Raw genomic sequence first — 22,180 nt, 5'->3', positions numbered from 1 at the left:
TTACATCACAAAGAAGGGACAATAATGCAGCAAATTCCCTTACCAAAAAACACCTTAAAAATACTTGGCATTGCACATATACTCATGAGTAACATGTAAATAATTATTCTTTTTGGTTTTATCATTGGTTTCTAATTTTACAGACACAATGGTGAAGCCATCTTTAGTACTATTTTGTATGAATATTTTTTCCTTTTTGTGGTTTTGATTTGCATAAGTGCCGCAATTTCGTGTGACTGGTTGCTACGATGCTAACTGGTTATTAGGTATGTAATACACGTGTTATATGACCTGTGACAACATAACCAGCCATTATATATAAACTACCAGTGCAGTTAACATAGTGTTCAAATTTTGCTCTATAACTGGGTAAACAGTTGACAGAAATCTAGTGGTTATGATTTTCGGGTTTGAAATATAGTTTTTGCTTGACTTTGAATTAAATGATCGTCTGTAACTACAACATTTAATATCTTGACATGTATTATTTCCATCTTTAGCTTTATCTGAGTTCCCTTCAACAACTTCCCTAAAATCTCTCTATATATAAGAAAAAATAGCGGTCATTAGTACAAACAGCTGTTGAGTACCCTTATGACCTAAGGGTAAAAATATCCAGTAGTTTGAGTGCTAATGGTCTTTTACCATTTGCCAGAAGCAAAGAGGGAGGAAAAAAGAGAGTGTGGGATGGCTAAATTGTGTCTAATAATGCTTTTAGCCTTTCGAGTTTTAAAAGTCCTGAAGGGAAGGCAGCTATGTGCCAGAAAGATTCTGAACTGACTACACCATATTAGAGCTGAACTGCTGCTTCTCAGAATCAAGAAGACCCAGTTGAGGGGGTTTGGACAATCAGTGAGGAAGACCTCTAGTGCCTTCTACAGTGGTGCCCCACACAATACCCAGGAGTAGACCGTGGGCACATTGAACTGATTATACATTTAGGTGGGGTTGGAAGAAGCTTGGAAATTTCCAGAAGGAGCTGGATTTTTTTTTATAGAAAGCTGACACATGGGGTAAGCATTAGGTTGTGCCTGGATCCTCTTAATATCCATCCATTTCTAATCAATTTATTCTTGTCACAGTCATGAGATTGAAGTCAGTGCTCGGGAGATTGCCCATCTATCATAGGATGCACTTGTGCACACATTTAGAGTTGTCACTTAACATAAAATGCAGGCCTTTAGGATGACCTTTCTCACGAATGTGAGGAAGCAACTGCTCTCCTCATGGTATCTAGCCTGATGCATAGTGTTACAATAGTATTTATAACACCCCTGCACCCCTTGTCTTTTCATGGTGGGAAGACAATCAAATGAAGTTGGAAGTCACTGCTGAAAGCCCAATTGGAATATAAGTTCCATTACAATGTAATGATAAGGTGTTAAAAAGTAAATAGTTTTATTCTAACAGGTGTTGCATGTATGCTGCTTAGTCACTGGAGGCCAGGGCACAGATAACTCAAGTGAACCTGAACTGATTGCTTTTCCGTTAGGTCCTGTCTGTAATCTGCCCGGTTTTTAAAGTTGTTTTCAGGAGCTGGATTTTGTCTATTTGAATCAATGTTCTCTGTCCTAGCACCCAACACATTGAGTTTGCTTTTTTCTGTGTTGAATTATTTCTTTTGTTTTGCTTAAATTATGAATTGAACGTAGGCTATGACAGATCAATGCCCTTTAATATATGCTTTCTTTAGGGGGTACCCTCTAAGAATGAGGACACCTCTGAGACTGCACAGTGCAGTCTGGAGAGACTAATACTGACAGAATATGAGAAAACAAGTGACACTAGATACTCCTGTGGATGGCACCCTAGAGGTAAGGAAAAGTGGCAGATGGGTAGAAAACCATGAAGATTTCCCAATGACATTGGTAGCACTTCTGCATTAATGACAGATACAGCCCAGATACACCAGATATTGTGCAAAATAAGTGAGAAGCTTCCCTCAGTAATTTGCTTAGTATAAATAATTCAAATTTGTCTTTTTACACATTTGTTTCAAAATTTCCATCATATGCTCAATGTAATTTATTATCTACAAATATATATATATATTGCTTTTTGTAGTATGGTTGGATGGTGCAAGCCATGTGCGACCTTGATGGAACATGGTGTGATTCCATGACAAAACACTTGTCGCAGTCAGCAGGATTTGCACTGTGGGCAGTTGGAGTGTAGTGGTGGTGCTGCACTGTAAGGTCGGGGATGTGTGTGAGTGAGAGAGAGAGAGACAGAGAGAGATCGCTCAGCTGATGTTACCTGTATGTGCTCCATTTACAGTCCACACAAGCAGTCTCTGTGTGGCCAAGAATGGGATTTCTTCTATTTGCCTACGCTTTAAGGAGCTCTTTTGTAATCCTTTGTTGCAGGCTTGTGGCTGAACACTAGGTCTACCAAAATGTGCAACCAAGATAGGATAGTGGTGTGATTCCACGACAAAACATTTTCATTGTTTTTCTGTTTGTGGAGAAATGCCACAATGGTGCTCCTCTTGTAAAATATACTGTATATGGTAGTTCTTAAACCATGGTTCAGTCCATAGCTGTTGTGTCTTGAGTGTGACCTTTGCATGCACTCCTAAAGACTTCTGTTTCTTCTCATAATCCACCGAAAGGTTGTATGATGGACTGTTAACTGCACCAGCATGGATGTGCCCTGCAATTGACTGGCACCCTCTCCTGATATGGCTCCTGCCAAATGCATTTTAACACTGGTATGGACTCCATACTTGCCTGCCAAGGTGTATGACATAAAGGGAATATGTTTTGTGTTATTATGCTCACTGCATTGTATTCAAAATAAGGGTATTGTGTTCTGTCCTTTCAAGTGGAAATGTGCTTCACAAGAAAAAATTGAATGGAATGTATTTATATTGGCATAATATTCATAGGGATTTTCTTTCACCTTCACAGTGCCTTTGTTATGCAAAAAATTGAATTTTTTTTATCAAGTCACAGCTCACAACATTTTTGAAACTTAAATAATCCTAAATAAATAAATATTACTTTCCATCTGTCATGCATTATTGATCACAGCTTTCAGATTGTTGCTGCCTTTTTCTCAGGTCACACTATGTTTCTTGCTATATGTCTATGGTGTGATATTTCCAGAATATGTCTTCAGAGGGATTCACCTCCTGCTTAGTTGCTCTTATTTATAACGACTTAATTCTGGGACGGGATGATGGGGTAGTGGGTAATACCACCAGCTAATGGATCCAGGGGACTGGGTTTTGGTCGTTGTCTTTGCAGAGTCTCTCTGTGTCTGAATTTGTTTTCCTTCAGTTTTTTTCTCCAGTCCCCTAAGACATGCTGGTTAGATTAATTAGTAATTCCAAACTGAACCTGTTTGGATATGTGTGCGATTTTGCCTTGCTATGGATTGGAACCCTCTTCAGGGCTCTGACCCTCTGCGTCCCTGAACTGCATAATAAGGATCTGAGAATGTTATGTTAGGTTATTTTATACCTGAAATTTTGCCCATTATGAACAACAGAGGATATGAGGTCAGGTGCTTTAGCCACAACCATTATTAGCAAGTGCATAAAGTCAACACATAGCCAAGCAATCTCTACTGACAAACATCGGCAGTAGAATGGTTCTTACTGACGAGCTCAGTGATATTAAACATGGCCATCATAGGATGCAACCTTTGCCACAGTACAGTATGTAAAATTTCTGCCCTGCTAGATCTGCCTCGGTCAATTGTAAGTGCTATCTATTATTTTGAAGTGGAAGTGTTGTGGAGCAACAATAGCTCATCCACAAAGTGGTAGACCACTTAAACTAACAGAGCTGGGTGGCAGAGTGCTGAAGCACATTGTGTGTAAAAATCGTATATCATGACAGCTCCAGACCACTTAAGGAAGCAACATCAGTACAAGAACTGTGCATCAGGATCTTCATTAAATGGGTTTCCTTGGCTAAGTAGCTGTAAGATTAGTATGCCGAGTGTCAGCTGGATTGGTGTAAAGCACATTGCCAGTGGACTGTGGAGCAATGGAAACATGTTCTCTGGAGTGATGAATCACTCTTTACTATCTGGCAGTCTGATGGACGAATCTTGGTTTATGCAGATCCCTGGAGAATGCTACCTTCCAGACTACATTTTTCCTACCATACTTGTGCTGTAAAGCTTAGTGGAAGAGGGATAATGCTCTGGGCTGTTTTACAGGGTTTGGGTCTAGGCCTCTTGGTTCCAGTGAAGGATACTGTTAATGCTACAGCAGAAAAAACATTTTAGACAATTGTGTTCTACTGACTTTATGTCAACAGTTTGGGGAAGGCTGTGTTCAGTTCTAGCATGAAGATGTCCCTGTGCATAAAGCCAAGTCCAAAAAGTCCATGGAGGAACTGATGTGTTCTGCATAGACTGCTGACCTTGACTCAATTAGACACCTTTGGGATGAACTGGAATGCTGAATGTGAGCCAGGACTTCTTGTCCCAACTCAGTATCTGTTATAGCCACACAGAGGGGCCAACTTCATCTAAATGTCCATGGTTTTAGAATGGAATGTCCAACAAGCTCACGTGTGAAGTCCAGGTGCCCACAAACCTTTGGCCATATGGTGTAAGTCTTTTTTGCAATTTGCTTCAGTTATCTATTGTGATGATACTGATATATGATCTTCAGATGGCAAATTTCTATGAACTGATTTGTGTGCTTTTGTGGCTTTGAAAAAAATGATGGCTATGTACCCAGTGGTATCTTGTGATAGGCACAAAGTATGGACATCCAGGGTCCTGCTGAATGTTGTCAAGTTGCTGTATGTACATAACAAGACTTGCTTTTGTATTACTGATGTTAAGTTGAGATTATTCATTGTGGGTGTTAAGCACCACTAAGGGTGCTTCTTGCCGTCTGTCCTGTTCATGATTTTTCAAATCCTAATGGCCAAGGTATAGGTAGTGTCCAGTTTATAAACCTAAGGATTGAATCTCTGTTATTTGTAATATGGATGATGGTGACCTCTGATTTGCAGATAATTGTAATGAGACTAAGATGAGACTTAGCATCTCAAAATCTTGGATGATGTTTTTCTTCTGGAAAACAGTGGCTTGTAGCTTGCAGATAAGGATGGAGCAGCTGTCCCAACTCCAGGAGGTCAAGTGCCTTCAGGACATGTCCAATAGTGAGAGCAGAGGTGATCATGAGAATGACCAACATATTGGTGCAGCAATGGCAGTTTTTACACATTTTCCTCTAAATCATGATGGTGTAAAGGAAGCTAAGGTCTTAGACAGAGCTTTCAGTTTAAATTCCCATTCTAACCAATGGTCATAAACTCTGAGAAGCAACCAAATGAGACTGCAAGTACAAGTGGCTAAAATGAAAATAGGCTTGCTGCACTCATTTTCTGTGATAGGAAGAGAAGTTTAGCAATACGGAAATACCCTGGAGAACTTCTGCTTCTGTGGGTTAAGAAGGGACACCCAAGGTCTTTTGGCCATATAATGCAGTTAGAATGTCCTTGGGGGCACCCATGAGGTTTGTACCAGGTATAACCCTCTGGGAGAAGAAAATCTTTCAGCTGACCTGGAGCATTTAAGAGTTTCCAGGAGGAGATGGAGAAAGTTGTTAGGGACGGTCAATCTGGTCATTCTAGTTCAGCATGTTCCCACCCTGACCCTCATCAGGAAAAGACAATAATGATGATAAATAACAGAATGGCAGAGAGAATATGGGCAATCCACAGATGGAGTGAACTGGCTGGAGATTGAACCCAGAACTCTGTTCCTGTGGGCTGACAGAATTGACCATTGTGCCATCCTTAACTACTGTATGTTGTGTAACAGCAAGGCATTGTGTACATGTGCCAACACGTGAATTTAAACTTAGCCTCTTAAAATGTGCTGACATGTTCCAATATGGATTGAGTTCAATCGTGGCTTCACTATAATCACTTAACATGTATTCCATTTTAGGTGCCCTTGAGTCATTTTGCAGAACTATTGCAGCTATTTGACCAAATTACTTCTAATGTGGGAAACAATGTCACCAGTTAGCTATGCTAACATGTCTGAAATGTACACCATTGGTGCTTTAAATGTGTTACTTTTCTTAAAGGCTAACTCTTGTGACAAAATTGTTATATGGTTCAATGGCGGTAATACTACTTCAAATACTTTCTTTTTACTGTATACATTATTAACAGAAACATGCCCTCCATGCATGGTGTGACAGTGGCGTGGCAGTTACTGGTTGTACCATGTATCCTGGCCTGGTCACCTTCTGTGTGTGATTTGTATGTTCTTCTTGGGTTTTTCATACACATCCTAAACATGTGCAGGGCAGCTTGAGTGTAGAAAAAATGGCCATTAATCAATTGTTTGTAAGTGTGTGGCATGACTGTGCCCTGTAATGGACTGTCACCCTGCCCAGAATTTGTTACTTGCCTTGCACTCAGTAAAGCCAGGACAGACTCAGGCCACTGTGACCCTGCATTGAATGGACACACATCCCTTATGCAAGAGTAATGGGACATGCTCAGTAGAACACATGGAGACTCCTAGAGAACAAACATTTAGCAAATGGCAGACGCAGAAGTCTTAAGTAGGGAACTAAGCAGAAGATATGGGGTGGTGGGGGTCTTAAAGTGAGGAATGTACTTTAATGTTTAAACACGTTAAAGGATAGCACTAAACTCTTTAGTCACAAAATAATGCAATATTCAATACCAGTAATTCTGATCCTCATATTTTGTCTTTTAGCATTTTGTTATTTGACCATTTGTTTTTTTCAGTGTTCAGCCACTTTGTTGTTCACACTGTGGTCATGACAGCATTATGTGCAGCACATCAGGTTAGTGGGCAATTCATCATGTAGGTGCTGACAAATTGTCGTCTGTAATTTTACTTGTGGAAAATGAGGGTACTTAACGGATAACCTGAACAAAAATGGAAAATGGTGAAAAATCTGAATAATAACAAATAAAATTAATTGCTTGTCAAAACAAAGCAAAAATGTCAAACAAATAATTTCAAAGCTTTCTAGATAGAATGAAGAAAGGCATACATAATCCTCTTTAATTGGACAGTTCCATCACTCTAGTTTCTGTATGTGCCTTTCTTAAGTATAAGTGCCTTCTAGGTTAAAGTGGCTGTCATTTATTTTGTGTTATGTCATTTCGCCAGTGGCAGGTGGACCTTCTTTATGAAGAAAAAGCCAGATGGACATGTGCTTTCAAATGAAACATCACTGAGAATTTAGAGTAACCTTTGGGGCTTTGAACTTCTTAGCGAAGTCAGATGTTACGGGTGTTTAGTGTTGTGTAAAATAATACAATTGAAGAGTGAACAATTGACTGATTGATATGACATTAACTTGCCCACTTATTCACATTCAACTTTCACCTCCCAAAGAGGGGCTGCAGTGGGTCAAGTTCCTGCGCTTTTCCCTTCTTTGACAAGTGCCCTTTTCTCCTGTTGGGATCCTGAGCAAAAGTCCACGTCTCCTATTTTGATTTAAGAAGCTGAGAAAAGGCAACGATTAGTAACATGCTTTGTTAAAGTTTGGTAAATTACTGTTTACAATCCCATATGAAAATATAACATGGGCAGTGATAATCATCGCTATATTGATCCCAAAAAAAAAAAAAAAAAAAAATATATATATATATATATATATACACACATATATACAGTGCATCCGGAAAGTATTCACAGCGCATCACTTTTTCCACATTTTGTTATGTTACAGCCTTATTCCAAAATGGATTAAATTATTTTTTTTCCTCAGAATTTTATACACAACACCCCATAATGACAACGTGAAAAAAGTTTACTTGAGGTTTTTGCAAATTTATTAAAAATAAAAAAACTGAGAAATCACATGTACATAAGTATTCACAGCCTTTGCTCAATACTTTGTTGATGCACCTTTGGCAGCAATTACAGCCTCAAGTCTTGTTGAATATGATGCCACAAGCTTGCACACCTATCCTTGGCCAGTTTTGCCCATTCCTCTTTGCAGCACCTCTCAATATCCATCAGGTTGGATGGGAAGCGTCGGTGCACAGCCATTTTAAGATCTCTCCAGAGATGTTCAATCAGATTCAAGTCTGGGCTCTGGCTGGGCCACTCAAGGACATTCACAAAGTTGTCCTGAAGCCACTCCTTTTATATCTTGGCTGTGCGCTTAGGGTCGTTGTCCTGCTGAAAGATGAACCGTCGCCCCAGTCTTAGGTCAAGAGCGCTCTGGAGCAGATTTTCATCCAGGATGTCTCTGTACATTGCTACAGTCATCTGTCCCTTTATCCTGACTAGTCTCCCAGTTCCTGCCGCTGAAAATCATCCCCACAGCATGATGCTGCCACCACCATGCTTCACTGTAGGGATGGTGCCAGGTTTCCTCCAAACGTGATGCCTGGCATTCACACCAAAGAGTTCAATCTTTGTCTCATCAGACCAGATAATTTTCTTTCTCATGGTCTGAGAGTCCTTCAGGTGCCTTTTGGCAAACTCCAGGTGGGCTGCCATGTGCCTTTTACTAAGGAGTGGCTTCCATCTGGCCACTCTACCATACAGGCCTGATTGGTGGATTGCTGCAGAGATGGTTGTCCTTCTGGAAGGTTCTCCTCTCTCGACAGAGGACCTCTGGAGCTCTGACAGAGTGACCATCGGGTTCTTGGTCACCTCCCTGACTAAGGCCCTTCTCCCCCGATCACTCAGTTTACATGGCCGGCCAGGTCTAGGAAGAGTCCTGGTGGTTTTGAACTTCTTCCACTTACGGATGATAGAGGCCACTGTGCTCTTTGGGACCTTCAAAGCAGCACATTTTTTTCTGTAACTTTCCCCAGATTTGTGTCTCAAGACAATCCTGTCTCGGAGGTCTACAGACAATTCCTTTGACTTTATGCTTGGTTTGTGCTCTGACATGAACTGTCAACTGTGGGACCTTATATAGACAGGTGTGTGCCTTTCCAAATCATGTCCAGTCAACTGAATTTACCACAGGTGGACTCCAATTAAGCTGCAGAAACATCTCAAGGATGATCAGGGGAAACAGGATGCACCTGAGCTCAATTTTGAGCTTCATGGCAAAGGCTGTGAATACTTATGTACATGTGCTTTCTCAGTGTTTTATTTTTAATAAATTTGCAAAAATCTCAAGTAAACTTTTTTCACGTTGTCATTATGGGGTGTTGTGTGTAGAATTATGAGGAAAAAAATGAATTTAATCCATTTTGGAATAAGGCTGTAACATAACAAAATGTGGAAAAAGTGATGCGCTGTGTATACTTTCCAGATGCACTGTATATATACTGCTCAAAAAAATTATAGGAACACTTTGAAAACACATCAGATCTCAATGGGAAAAAAATCATGCTAGATATCTATACTGATATGGACTGGGTAATGTGTTAGGAATGAAAGGATCCAACTTGTTTGATGGAAATGAAAATTATCAACCTACAGAGACATGAATTCAAAGACATCCTAAAAGTCAAAATGAAAAAATGATGCAGCAGGCTAATCCATTTTGTCAAAATTTCATTACAGCAACTCAAAATTGTACTCAGTAGATTGTATGGCCTCCACGTGCTTGTGTACATGCCTGACAATCTCAAGGCATGCTCCTAATGAGACAACAGATAGTGTCCTGGGGGATCTCCTCCCAGATCTGGACCAGGGCATCACTGAGCTCCTGGACAGTCTGAGGTGCAACCTGGCGACATCAGATGGACCAAAACATAATGTCCCAGAGGTGTTCTATTGGATTTAGGTCAGGCGAGTGTGTTGACCAGTCAGTGGTATCAATTCCTTCATCCTCCAGGAACTGCCTGCATACTCTCGCCACATTGTCGTGCACCAGGAGGAACCCACGACCCACTGCACCAGCATACGGTCTGACAATGGGTCCAAGAATTTCATCGCGATACCTAATGGTAGTCAAGGTGCCGTAGTCTAGCCTGTAGAGATCTGTGTGTCCCTCCATGGATATGCCTCCCCAGACCATTACTGACCCACCACCAAACCGGTCATGCTGAACGATGTTACAGGCAGTTACTGGAAATGTTGGACTACCTGTGCGACCTCTGTAGGGTACAGGTATTGCCTCATGCTAGCAGTAGTGACACTGACCTTAGCCAAATGCAAAACTAGTGAAAAAACAGTCAGAAAAGTTGAGGAGGGAAAAATGTCAGTGGCCTCCCCCTGTTAAACCATTCCTGATTTGGGGAGTTTGTCTCATTGTTGCCCCTCTAGTGCACCTGTTGTTAATTTCATTAACACCAAAGAGGATGAAACTGATTAACAACCCCCTCTATCACTTAACTGACCAGATCAATAGCCCAAAAGTTTCACTGACGTGATGCTGTACTCTGATAAAAAAGTGTACCTTTAATTTTTTGAGCAGTTTGTCTATATATAAACCTGCGAGTAAAGGTGATGGCAGCAAAGCTGGAGAAACTAACAAACGATAGTGGCGAAGACCATCTCCTTTATGCATCTTTTAACGAATAGGTTCTACAAATGACCTTAGTTATTGACTCACTGCTCCTGTATAAGAGGCATGTATTTAAATTCTCGTGAGACTGCGAGAGGCGCGCTTTTCAGATCCGTGACTGCGGCTTGGCGCCACTTGAAAGTTTAACGATGGATGTTGCGGTGCAGACCGGCTACGTAGGAAACGCATCTACAGTACGTGCCACATGAAATAAACTTGGGCAGAACGACGGATGAGGTGTGTAACTGTTTTGTTCGTGTTACGCTGGATAATGTTTTATCTAGCTTTGTTAAGTGTTCGCAGCGTGAAATCTCAAGGTAGTTGGTACAGGCTATGGATACATTATAATGGCTTTGTGGCATCTTCTACAAAACGCCATTCAGAATTATGCTTTTTTTTGTCGAACGCCGGGATCCAAACACGTTAACAAATATTGTTTGTGAATTTGAGCCATTAGTGTTTTTCATTGCCTCTGTGCTGAACAGGTTACAGGTGACAAGTCTGTTCAATCCAGTTCATGGCAGCAATGAGGTGCTTTCTTTTTTTCCTTTTTTTGACAGGAAAATTGCTTGACCACCGTGAGCACGATCACCTTTGAATAAGAAACTACTGATCGTAGCTGTTATGTCCTTCAAGTGGATTAACAGAAATAAAACCTTCATAATAAGCCGAACTAGTTTCAGCTACAGCGAGGTCTTTGTGCGTGGAAAGCCGACGACATGCATTCAGTCACTTGAGCGCTGTGTTAACATGCGCACACACACGTTATGTTGCACAGTTTTACCAAATGTTTTAATTTCTTTTTTTATTTCTTTACAGCAAATGCATATCCATCCATCCATCCATCCATTGTCTCCCGCTTATCCGAGGTCGGGTCGCGGGGGCAGCAGCTTGAGCAGAGATGCCCAGACTTCCCTCTCCCCGGCCACTTCTTCTAGCTCTTCCGGGAGAATCCCAAGGCGTTCCCAGGCCAGTCGAGAGACATAGTCCCTCCAGCGTGTCCTGGGTCTTCCCCGGGGCCTCCTCCCGGTTGGACGTGCCTGGAACACCTCACCAGGGAGGCGTCCAGGAGGCATCCTGATCAGATGCCCGAGCCACCTCATCTGACTCCTCTCGATGCGGAGGAGCAGCGGCTCTACTCTGAGCCCCTCCCGGATGACTGAGCTTCTCACCCTATCTTTAAGGGAAAGCCCAGAAACCCTGCGGAGGAAACTCATTTCAGCCGCTTGTATTCGCGATCTCGTTCTTTCGGTCACTTCTTATAGCTCATGACCATAGGTGAGGGTAGGAACATAGATCGACTGGTAAATTGAGAGCTTCGCCTTGCGGCTCAGCTCCTTTTTCACCACGACAGACCGATGCAACGCCCGCATTACTGCGGATGCCGCACCGATCCGCCTGTCGATCTCACGCTCCATTCTTCCCTCACTCGTGAACAAGACCCCGAGATACTTGAACTCCTCCACTTGGGGCAGGATCTCGCTACCAACCCTGAGAGGGCACTCCACCCTTTTCCGGTTGAGGACCATGGTCTCGGATTTGGAGGTGCTGATTCTCATCCCAGCCGCTTCACACTCGGCTGCGAACCGATCCAGAGAGAGCTGAAGATCACGGCCTGATGAAGCAAACAGGACAACATCATCTGCAAAAAGCAGTGACCCAATCCTGAGCCCACCAAACCGGACCCCCTCAACACCCTGGCTGCGCCTAGAAATTCTGTCCATAAAAGTTATGAACAGAATCGGTGACAAAGGGCAGCCCTGGCGGAGTCCAACTCTCACTGGAAACGGGTTCGACTTACTGCCGGCAATGCGGACCAAGATCTGGCACTGATCGTACAGGGACTGAACAGCCCTTATCAGGGGGGCCGGTACCCCATACTCTCGGAGTACCCCCCACAGGATTCCCCGAGGGACACGGTCGAATGCCTTTTCTAAGTCCACAAAACACATGTAGACTGGTTGGGCAAACTCCCATGCACCCTCCAGGACCCTGCTAAGGGTATAGAGCTGGTCGACTGTTCCGCGACCAGGACGAAAACCACACTGTTCCTCCTGAATCCGAGGCTCGACTATCCGACGGACCCTCCTCTCCAGGACCCCTGAATAGACTTTTCCAGGGAGGCTGAGGAGTGTGATCCCTCTGTAGTTGGAACACACCCGCATATCCTTACTTGCATATTTCCTTGGTATCTGAGTATTTTCATTTTAACTCAAATGTGTCCCCACAATTTAAAACCAGACAAACACCTTACACCTTACAGGTGACTCTGGAAATGTGTGTACGTGTGGGAATGATTGTGGATTCTCAGGGATTAGTCTGAAAGTGGACTGTATCTTTTAAGTGTCATTTCTGGCATGGACTCTAGTGAAGAAGCAGAATACAGCAGTATATGGGCTAAGGTTTTCTCTTTTTTTAAAAAAAAAATCAAATAAGTCTTACTGAGAAACGTTTTTAAAAGAAAAGCATTTTTAAAAGATAAGTAAAAGGTAACAGAGCCATTTCATACAATATAATGTGTCCATATTCAAAAGACTGCAAAGTGACATTGAATTTAAATTTTCAAGGCTGTGTTAGCATGCTTGAACAATGGATTAGGGTTGGGGAGATTTTTGCATTTCTGAATAGTTTTATTTGCTTTGTATATTAAGGGTTCTATGAGAATGAGTGAAAATATAATTATTTTTAGATTTGGTTCTCTATCCTTTATATTAACTAATTTCTACAATTGTGCAGGAAGCAGGAGTCACAACCTAAATAGTAATTAATAAAAACTGATAGCATCCAGAAAAAAGGGAGTTATTCTTTTTCTTTTCTTTTTGTTACTGAACATACAGCATATATAAAATAATTTTACATTGTACTTCATGATTCTAGATCATACTGTGATAATTTCTTTCTTAAAGTTTAGTGCATAAAAAATAAAAGCCATATATGGAACCAAATGATTAGTTTTGGTGGCTTCGTAAATGTCTGACTGAAAATAATAATGTATTCCAGGGCAAAAGAGCATTGAGTTGATGACTACTTGTGAATTGTTGTTGTTAAGGTCCATGTAACTATGAGAATTCTTTTATTGGAATTATCTTACTAGAATTCTTTTTACTAAGTGGGAATTCTTTTGCTGTTTTGTCTTGTTAAAGGGTGTCATGTTTGATAATCTGACTCAATCAGCAATCATGGCCATATATTTGTTGCCAAATTTGGGAATATTATAAATCACCTAAAGTGACACCCAAATTTCCAGTGAAATTAAAAACATAGAAGAAAATTGGGAACTCATTTGTGTCCAGAATTGAAATGTAAAAAAGATTGTCCTGCAAAGTGGCCCTTCTCCCTGTTTGAGCAACTGTTCATCAAAAGGTCTGTGCACCTCACTGTTATGTAGTATTAAAAAATACGGTAGATCCTTAGCTGTTTACATAAATATAGCATAAATCATACATTTGAAAAAAGTAATTACACTATTGTGTTGATTTTACCCCAACTCTACTGGTTATGGTATCCTTGCTATTAAATATTTCTGTATTTTAAGTATGTGCGCTTAGGGAATATCTTGTAAGTGCCAAAAAGTTAAGCAGTACCATTCCAAGCAGAGAGGGGGTGCTGTGTCTATCAACACCTTTTCCATCCACAGTTCAGATTCTTGCCAGCCAGAAAATGACTTTCCTATCCAACACAAAGTCCATAGTATAAAATCTACAAAGCCACCTGAAGCTAACGTTCATATGAGGATCACTCCTTTAGGTCGAAAGATTAATCCGTCACCTTTCTGTTTTGCATCGTCAAGTGCATTTTTTTTTGTCCAATTTTGCACAATCTTCATTAAATGGGGCTGCCAGCTGGTGCCCAAAACCTTTTTATGTTTCTCGCCTTTATGTTTTCAGATCACATGACAAAACATGTTCTGAGATTTTTCACGTATAGAAGACATAAATTTTAAGGTGTGGTAGTTGCATGTTGCATGTTGATTGACACATTTATGTATGGATTTCATGTACTCTACACCTGACAACAGTGACTCTAGAAACCTTGTAACTATTAAGTACATGGAAACACAACTTTCAGGAAAAAAACACCATTTATCTTAGCACAGTGTGAAGAATTGCAGTTCAAAAAGTGTAACAAGAAAGTCAGAGAATGGCGAAAAAACAGAAAGCATCACCCACACCCTAGTACTCATGCTAGTGGGGAACCATGGATGCCACCATGATGCTGAGGAGTGTGTTTATGAACTGATACCCCATAAGCAATATATATGAAGAAATTACCTGAGGATACTAGTGAGAGATTGTGTATTTTTTGATTTGAGGCAAAAAGTGTTGTTAAATGACTAAAGTACTTTATAAACAATATGGGAAACATTTAGTCTCAAGTCAGATGAACATGAGAGACCATGTTTACTTTTTGCATCATAGGCCTGATGCTTTAAGGGCAACACAGGGCTCAGGGATCCACAGACACCAATGGCTGCTGACAGGATTTTGTCTGTAGCATAAGATTTCGACTGCTGTAGTTTGATTAATGGCACCTTGTGCTAGAAGGGAATGGATTCAGCAGAAGATTTGGAAAGGAGACTCACTAGTTGGGGGAAAAAAGAGATCAGGTTCACATGTTTGGTGAGGGAGGCAGAGAGAGTGGAGTTCTGAAGGAACAGTGCTTTGGTGATACAAGTGATGTGAACAATGGGTGAATGGCACCACCTGGAAAAATAGGTTCTGCACCTGTGTAAGTCAGATCTAGTTGGGCAGCCAAGGTTTTTAATTATTTTACTTCTGTTGGTATGAAGTTTGCCCTTGTGTTTCTTTCCATTCAGGAACATTTCAATTAGGGCCAGGTCAGGATTGCAAATAGGCCAGTCGAGCACCCAAACCCTCTCCTGTGCAGTCGTGACTTTGTAATGTGTGCAGAACGCAGTTTTGCATTGTTCTGCTGAAATATGCATGGGAGTCCATGGAAGAGCTGTCATCTTGAAGGTGGTATATGTTGCTCCAAAATCTGTATGTACTTTTCATTATTAATGGTGCCTTCACAGAAGTGCAAGTTGCTGACACAACCCCGTACTATCACAGACACTGGCTTCTGGACTTGTAGCTGATAACAATGTGGATGGATCCTTTCTTCTGTCAGCATTTTTTCTAAAACAAAACCTTTAATGTTGATTCGTCTGACCATAATATGTATTTCCGCTGTGTGGCAGTCTTTCCTAGATGTCCTTGAGTCCAGTGAAATCTACAGCATTTCTGGACACTGTTAACATACAGCTACCTTTTTGCACACTACAGTTGTAGCCGGCATTTATGGATGTAACTGCATATTTGTGTTACTTGATAAAGGTTTACCAAAGTACTCCTGAGCCCATGTGGTTATTTCACTTATTGATAAAGTGCAGTTTGAGGGATTGGGAGATCACAGGCAGTCAGCTTAGGCTTGTGTCCTTACCCTTTATGCATTGACATTTCTCCAGATTCATTAAATCTAATTATATCATGCACTGTTAATGTGAAATACCCAAATTCTGCCTCATCTCTCTTTGAGAAACATTGATTTCAAGCTTTTGAATGATTTTTTCTAGCATTTATGGGAAAATTGTCCCATCTTTGCTTCTAAAGGACTTGGTCTTTCTGCCAAAGCATGGTTACTATCACCTGTTAAACATCACCTGTTTCTACTCACATCTCTCTTTTTCTAACTCATCATTGGCTCAAAGTTGCCCCTTCCCAACTTTTTGGAATGTGTTGCCAGTTCTTAATGATAAGAATGAATGTTTATTTATGAAAAAATTATGTTGGCCAGACTAAACATTAAATATCTTGCCTTTATACTGTTTGTGATGAATTCTAAGTCAAAGTGAATTTTTAAATCCCTGCTTTCTGTTTTTATTTTCATTTTCCATACCGTCTCAACTTTTTTTGGGTTGGGGTAGTAATAAAGCAGCCAACAAAACACTTTGTTTCACTAATTTTAGATTTCATCATTAGTAAGAGAGCAGGTGCATTATTAAAAACTGGAGGCACGTCAGTTGAGAACTGTGCTCAAATTTTGTCCTAAACTGCACTAACGTCATGGTGCTATGACTCTCCCACCTCCTCCAGCCCCCAGAAGTACTGTTCTGGGTCCCAGCCTTCTCATTACTTGTAGTAAATACATTATTTTGAATGTATTTCAAGTGTTAGATGTCATAATGGTGGGCTGTTCTGTACCACCAGCCTCTGTGGGCGGTTCTGTTCACTCTGTTCCTTTCTTATTGGTTCATGAGCTCACAAGACTGCTCCTTCTAGGCGTTACGTTTTGGATTGAGGAACATCCTGTCTGGATCTTTCGCATGCATTCTGTGTGAGAGAGTGCATCCACTTAGAAAGTTCTTACTGCCCTTTTACAATAATAAATAATATAATTTCTAGTGAATTGAATAAATAAAAAATATAATTACCAGCAAACTGGATAAATTAATGCACATTTAATGTTATGCTTATATTGTAATACGCGGACATTCAAGCCTGCCTACAGCTGACCCTGCCCCATCCTGTGTTTCATAGCGAGGGATCCATTGATGCTCTCTCTCTCTCTGTCTCTCTGCCAACACATCTTTTTCATTTAATGTGTTGTTAATATAAAGTGCAATATAAATAAAATTTATTATTATTATTATTATAATGTGAAAAAAAAATATTAAAGCAAAATTTACCCATGATATCTTCCTTTATTGTCCCGGTGCTCATATTACACATTTTAAAACTGCACCATGCAGCTTACTCTTGGAAGTGAATACTAAAGACATCAGATCAGATCTAGCGATATCCACTAACACAACCGCGATTTCCAACAGCTGTATATGAGACAGTAATGGAGAGCTAGTGCACATGCCCATTGTTCATCTTACTACTATTGAAGGGACATCAAGTGCAGATTCATTTGGGAAAGGGAAAAAAAACTGCAACAATATCTACTTATATTTCAGACATGAAGGATGCGGTAAGTATAATTAAGGAGTCATATTGAAATGTGAGTATGTGAATCATTTTAAATAACAGTGTGAGTCAGTGAATATGCAAGTGGAGCCAAGCAGAGCTAGAGAAAGAAAAAAGTGGAACAGCTTTAAATCGCTAGCAGGACCAATAAGAGTTTTTCAAAGAGAAGGAGGAAAAAGAAACAATCTTCTTAAACCTAACAAAGAAATTGACAGCCTGATTAAGTGACTTGCGCTGAAGACATGATTTCAAATTGCCTTACTTGTCACTTAAGCTTGTTTTTGTATAGCAGGGTGGTTTTCCTTACAGTATTTAGAAAGCCTAGGCATATCGGGGTTGAGACACTAATGCATTTTTTATTTTAATTCAATCTGGATTTCAATAGCTGACTATTCATGTGTGACAAGCTTTTAATGTGCTGCACATTATCTAGGGCGGGAAATCAGCTCACAGCATGATGTTTTATTAGAATGGTTAGAATGCCTTATATAACCACATGGGACCGTCGTGAGTGCTAACTGTTTACAGCCCTCTTTAAAGCGGACGTCTCGTATTGTACATTCAATTATTTTGCTCTCCAGCAGTATTATTATTATTATTATACTTCTTCTTACTATTTGTTGCTTAAACAAATGTAGTCATGGCTGATTGAGTATATCAAATTTATTTAAATTCATATTTCATCCATCCATTTGTCTATTGTCATATTCCACTATATCCCTTACAGAATTCACTGAGAGGCAGAACAATTATGGCTTTGTGGGAGCCAGCCATCAAGTCACTTGCAGAACACACTCATGCACCCACCCCGAGCTAATTCAGAGTCACCAATTTGCTTGATTTGCATGTCATTGGGAGAAAATTCAGAGTATTCTGAAGGAACATGCAAACTATACAGAAAGTGTCCAGAACAGAATTGTAACCAAGATTCATTGAGCTGTGAGGCAAGAGCTCTAACCAATGCAACACAATGCCACCCTTCTGCTCTTTTTGCATGTCCTCCCACTGACCTTGGTGTCATCCTGGCTCTCTACCTTCTGAAAGAAAACCATTTGTTCTTGTGTCCTCTTCAGGATTAAAATCATCTCTATCATATTCTATCTGCTCTTCAGGTTGTAAAATATTTGCTCTTCTCAACCTTTCCTTGTTATTCAAACCTGTTTACCCTGGAATCAGTTTTGTTGTTCTTGTTTTAGCCTGTCAAGCATATCAATGTCTTTCCTTTTTATTGGGAACCAGAAATGCGCAGAATGCATCAACGGAGGTTACACCAGTGCATTTCATTGTACCCATGTATCGTGTGCTAATTTGTGTTTCTGCTAATGGACTAATAGCATAAAGTCAAACAGTTAAAATGCCTCCAATGTGACTGACAATGTGGGTGAGGTTTGATGAGTTACATTGGGCTGAATGGCCCATTCTCATTAAAACATTTCTAATGTTGTAATGTGATTTTCACCTAAAAAGAGTACATCACCATTCACACCTGTGTGCTTTACTTTTTTGCTCTTTATTTGAAAATAAAACATTTCAATAGAAAATATCTCAAGCAAATAAGATTAACAAATGCAAAAGTATGCTTCATAAATCAATCTGAAGAAGAACTTAGCCTTCATTCCCGACTTGAAAAGAAAGTGAACAATCTGAATTAAGAGGCTTGTCAATGATAGTTGATTATGTGCAGGGTGATAAAAGACTAAATAGGGTAAGAAAAATAAGCACAGCCTCGGCATAGTTATTTTAGAATTACTGTATGTTAACAAGTTCTTTCCATTGTTTATAAAGTATTTTAGTCTTTTAACAACCCTTTTCTTCCCAAATCCAATAATCAACTCACACAGACACTCAAACACAGACCCCTGTCAATCTCTGTCTAGTATCCTGCAGGTATATTGCTTATGGGGTACCAGTTCATATACACAACATTCATCCGCATGGTAGCATACATGGTTCCACACTAGTATGAGTGCTAGGGTGTGCATGTTCCTTTTTCTATTGAAATGGCTGGTTCGGAATTTTATGGGGGTTACAAAGATTAGAATGTGTAAATGTAGCGAGAAATAAGTAGGTGATATGCTTTAAAGGAGTGATTAATATAGGGATCAGAATAATTGAGTGATTCGCACAGACACTCCTCATTGATTGCTCTGTATGGTAATTTATGCTTTGTCTTACTCCAAGTAGATAAATCATCTCAGTAGTGACGAGGAGGTGAATTCAAAGCATGGAAACATGAGTGAAGACACAGCGTGGAAAAGCCCTCATGTGGAGAGTCCGGTCTGTGATTTCCTGGTCATGAGTGTGATGTTTGAGGAAGAGGTGTCCGTTCTGTTGAAAGACAGAAGGAGCAGTGGAGACAGAGTGTCCTGAGCCAGCAGTGAAGGGACTGATAGCATGGCTGTGATCCTAGGTGAGTGGCATCAGATCTGCCACTCGTATTGTATTATGTAATATTATATACTGTTGAATTCTGCTTTGAACTTGTAATATTTCTATTGCACTATTATATTGTATTGAGGATTACTTGTGTTCTGTTCTGTGTATTGTACTGTAATTACCCCCTTTTTTGACACCCACTGCATACCCAACCTACCTGGAAAGGGGTCTCTCTTTGAACTGCCTTTCCTAAGGTTTCTTTCATTTTTTCTATACAATGTTTTTTTGGGAGTTTTTCCTTGTCTTCTTAGAGAGTCAAGGCTGGGGGGCTGTCAAAAGGCAGGGCCTGTTAAAGCCCATTGTAGCACTCCTTGTGTGACTTTGAGCTATACAAAAATAAGTTGTATTGTATTGTATTATACTGGAAGAAAGCAGAAGAGATAAGAGAGGTTTGCCGGATTGAATATCTGGGGTCAGTGAGTCTAGTGATTATGCAATACAAAGAAGGAATGGGTGTTGGCAAATATGCGCCAACTAGCGTTATGGGCAATTTATTGGATGGGTAGAGAAACTGAAAGGATACATGAAGAGTTGTTTTTTTAGAATTTGACTGTGTTATAATTGCTTATTATACTTCTCTACAATTTTTAGAGAGATATTTATTCATTTCTGCACCTGGACACAATTAAGTATAATAAATATGCACTGTTTGCAAAGGAAGACTTGTTATTCTCTCTTCTGTTGCCATAGTATATCCTCAGTTACTGATTACTAGATGCCCCATTGGGGAAAGGTGCCCATGGCCATAGGGCCAAGGGCAACACACATATCTTGTTAAAATCAGATTTTTTTTTTCCAGTTTGAGTCAGTCAGTCAGTCATTTTCTAACTCACTTAGTCTGCTGGAGCCTATCCCAGTGAACACAGGGTGTAAGGCAAGGAACAAACTCTGGACAGGACAACAGTCCATCTCAGGGCAAACACACACACAGCAAGGGCTAATTTTAGGATCACCAATTCACCTAAAATGCATGTTTTTGGACTGTGGGAGGAAACTGGAGAACCCAGAGGAAACCCACGCAAACACAGGGAGAACATGCAAACTCAACACAGGGAGGACCTGAGAAACGAACCCAGGTCTCCTTCCTGCAAGGCAGCAGTGCCACCACTGAGCCACCCCAATTTGAGGTAAAATAGTATATCACATTCCACTGAATTATATGAGGTGGACTGTGATTCTTACACTTGACTAAAGTAAAGCTACATCTTAGCAGTGTGGTATAGGATGTCACAGCTGATTTCTCATAGTGCACTTTAATTCTATCTAGTACTAGTTAGTTAATTCTAGTTAGTACTAGAATTACCCCAGTTAATGTTAAATTCAAGGCTATCTGAGAGATTACGTTTACTCAAAATAATTTAAATGCATTTCCTAAACATTTGGCATGGATGTGGTGCGTGTGTGTGTGTGCATGCAATGAACTGACTCCATGTGTGTTTATTGTTCCTGCCTTGCACGTCATGCTTTCTGGGATGAGCTCAAGCATCCCCCCAACCCTGCTGTCAACCCAAGCTCCTTTTAGGACCACGGCATCAACATAATTCCATTAGGCTTTATTTGACCTGCTTGCCTGGTTTGACAACTCCTTTCCCCTTTTTTCACGTTAATTTAAGAAAGTTGATTAATTAATGAAAAGTTGACACAACTAAGCTGATAATTCTGCGCTGTAGTAAAAGTCCTTTCTTCATTATGCGTCTTCATCCTCTGGTTTTCAAACTGTTCTAATCATCTTGCAAAATTTTGCCACTCTAGGGCGCATTTAGTGAGTGTAACAGCCTTGCAAATAAGAGTGTTAAAGGCTCTGTCACATTTTGCAGCTTTTTCAGTGATTTTATTCACAGACTTCATTTACATTCTTAGTCTTACTCAGAGGCAGTCAATGATGTGCTCTCATGAAGGTCATTTATCTACTGTGACATACTCAGTGACTCACCCCAACTAGTCTGTGACTTGCCCCAACAAAAATCATACAAGTTTGATTTTGACTTTAGGTGTAGATGTTGGCACTTTGTGGATGAGATTTGACAACCAATGAATCTGGAAGTACAATGCATGTATTGTAGCAATGAGGAATAAGGAACATGGGTGTTTTGGACTTCACAAACAGAAGTGAAGCTTGTTTGTCTGATGTCTCATGTTTTATGTAGCACATCAGAATGGAAAAAGGAAAAAAATAAAAGATGGCAGATATTGATGCTGAACTCGCCTTACCTGTTAATCCCCCATACACCACCAGCACCATCATACAGCATTCTATTGGATGTCAGAAAAAGAGACCAGCACAACTGTGCTGGAGAGTTATCACACATTCACTAAGCCTGACATGCCC

The sequence above is a fragment of the Erpetoichthys calabaricus genome, chromosome 7 (genome assembly GCF_900747795.2).
Source record: "Erpetoichthys calabaricus chromosome 7, fErpCal1.3, whole genome shotgun sequence".
NCBI lineage: Eukaryota > Metazoa > Chordata > Cladistia > Polypteriformes > Polypteridae > Erpetoichthys > Erpetoichthys calabaricus.
Note: the sequence above shows the minus strand (reverse complement) of the source record.